Source organism: Olea europaea, unplaced genomic scaffold (assembly GCF_002742605.1).
Source record: "Olea europaea var. sylvestris unplaced genomic scaffold, O_europaea_v1 scaffold3782, whole genome shotgun sequence".
In the NCBI taxonomy this organism is placed as follows: Eukaryota; Viridiplantae; Streptophyta; class Magnoliopsida; order Lamiales; family Oleaceae; genus Olea; species Olea europaea.
The window spans coordinates 25,752-28,644 of NW_019257205.1; the positions used below are offsets into that span (position 1 = coordinate 25,752).

Below are 2,893 nucleotides of genomic sequence, written 5' to 3' on the forward strand. Positions count from 1 at the left end.
CAATTAATATTGTTTAGGCCTCCACCGTTCAATCCCATGCCACCCATTTCACACTTCAAATCCTGTTAGGTATCCAACTCTTCACCGTTCATACAAATATCTGCCTTATATATACCTTTTTAGCTTCTCTTACACCTTTCGAAGTCTATATCTTAAGGAAAAAAATGAAGGTGATTTTCGTTCCACTGTCGATGAGGAAGAATGAAGACGAAGAATTGGGATCCACTGTGGTCACCGACGATGTAGAGGAGGATCTAAAGCTCGCGATCAAGGACCACAAGGCATGGTTTCTACTTCTTTTTTGCCTATGCTTTCGTGGATATCATGTAGAGAATACAAAGAATGTGTTCTCTTCATTAGAACTAACTAATCAGTCGACGAAAAATTAAAAACTGAAATGGAGTCGACCCTTAAGGTTCGTTTTCAACTCTCAAATTTCTACTTTTTTAATTTCTATCCGTTTGTTTTTCTTTAAGACTTTTAATGATTTGATTATTTTTCAGTACAGGAATGTTATATTTTTGAAATTTTTTGCCCCTAAAAAAAAGAAATTGAGAAAATTTTAGATGGTAAAGATTGCTTAGGTGATTACAGCCACTGGCAGTGGTATGTTGTTGTTGTAAGCTTCAATTTGTTACTGTGTTTTGCATTATAATCTTAATACAATTGTTTGTTTGAAGAAATATACTTCTAATTAACCATTTTCCTTTAGACGAAGGCAGTTACGGTCAAGGACAAGATCTAGCTACCTTCTATTTGGCCGCGAAAAGCCTATGCACAAGGTCCTAGGCAGAGGGAAATGTACGGATGTATATCTCTCTATTGATTAATTTTACACATCTATTAGATATTTATGCAGGATCTTGGTGTTTTGATTGGCAAATGACTAATTTTTTTATGTGTGTTTATGTTACTGGTGCAATTGTAGTTGTGTGAGATTTTGACTAAAGATCTATTTAAGGTTGATCCAACTTAATTGCTACTGTTTAGTTGCCATGTGAAAATAGAATCGCTGTTCTGGAATCGTTTATAGCTTTTTACTACTGATAATTTATTCATTTTACCCTTTTTATTTTGAATTCTTACCATACTTCTGACACTTGAACCTTTAACATTCACAAAAATGTAGTAAGGGGTACAAATAAACAAGGGAATATATTCAAATGCGAAATTATGAATTACACTCTAATTCTTGCATTTTTCGAGGAATCAAGTAGAGACATCAACAATTCTAGATACCTGTCTAATTTAAAATCAGAGTTATGAGTTTATTCTCCTTTCCATGGATACTTGTACATCTTTCCACTTGAATTATCTTACTGATTTTTGGCAGCTGCTGATGTTTTCCTGTGGAGGGAAAAGAAAATTTATGCTAGCATGCTTATTCTTCGTTACATCTCTATTGTCAAGTAGGCTGTGGATTAATTAGGTTCTTGGAAGTGGAACTATGATAATTTAAAGGGAAAATTTAGAAAAGTATCTTCTTCAGAAATTGTGAATAATGTTGCAATAATTTCATTAATCAATTGTGGGCATATACATCAATTAGAGTAAATCAAAGAATGATGAAATCATAGTAGTCCATTGATGTGAGCACATGATCTCTTATGATCACTTTCCCTCGTATAATAGAAATTTCTACAATTGTGGGGATACACTTCTGTTGGATTGAACTTTTGTATTTTTCATTTTTTAAGTCTGATATTTATATTCTATTTTTGCTTTAGCAGTTGTATTCGATCTAAGTTTGAAGTTTAATTCTATTCACTTCTCACTTCTAATGTAGGTCCTGTAGCAGAATATGCATTCCATTGACAAGCAAGGATTATGGGACCTTCAACAGTCCTTATTCTGGAGGTGTATTTTTTGGTTTCCATTCATTTTCCCCTCGATTACCCTTTTATATGCTTGTATCCTCTACATTAGTTGTATAGTAACTTCCCATCTTTGAGTCATTTGCTCACTTGTATTTAGATCGAACTCTGATAGTGAAAAGCAGATAACTGTGCAGGAAGATTTCTTTCTCTTACTAGGTGTCGAAACCCTTCATACCTTATCAGTTTCTAAGCTAAACGATATAAACATATTATAATATGTAATGATTTACCCTATCCCCAAGTGCAATTTTGCAGAATAAGTTTACGAGTTCATTCTCTTCTTTTTCTGGTTCTTTTTCCTGCTACGTTTTGCAAAATGAATTCCTGAAATTTCAACTTCTTCTCCCCTGGAAGTTCTTTCAATAGGTAGATGTTGAGCACATAAACTATATATTTGTGTTCATTGTTGAAACTCTATGAATATCATTGGTAATTACTCAAAACAATACTACAAAATTTTTTATTTAATATCTTGTTGAAAAGAGTTTGTTTTCCCCTATCCTTGGAGAGTTTGTGGTTCTTCCAAATAGTTATTGTTTCCATGGAGATTATGTTGATGAACTCAGTGACCCAAATAGCTGATTTATTCTTTGTTTCTGGTTGCTTTTACAACAAAATGTTTTCCACCCAACATCAATAGCAATGGAAGCATTTGCCTTGATATTCTTAATGGTACAATCATATTACATGTGCATCATTCTCTACATCTTGGTTTGTATTCTTCCTCATGGAACCATCTTCCTTTGATTTTCCAGCAATCTTTCACATCACTGCCCATAGTGTGCTACATAGCGGGAATGTCATCCATGGTGCATGGGAAAATGTACATCTAGCATTATTGATCTAAGGTAATTAATTTTTTTTCGTTATAATAATGAGATGACATCATTTAATGAATTGTGGCTATACACGTTCAAACTTGGACTAAATTAATTTTAATGTATGGGTTTCCACACTCGATATATCATACATTATTGTCTGTGTTTGTGTTCCCATTTATGACTAGTTTCAGAGTC

The 2,893-nt window shown here is 33.4% G+C and overlaps 1 long non-coding RNA gene across 1 annotated transcript; it reads left to right on the top strand.

The window, feature by feature from the left end:
• Positions 1-537: 537 nt before the first annotated feature.
• Positions 538-2,655, top strand: LOC111386918. Its single transcript, XR_002701339.1, has 4 exons — positions 538-606; positions 713-801; positions 1,787-1,857; positions 2,633-2,655. It is a non-coding gene; the product is annotated as an uncharacterized LOC111386918 (long non-coding RNA).
• The last annotated feature ends 238 nt before the right edge of the window (positions 2,656-2,893 follow it).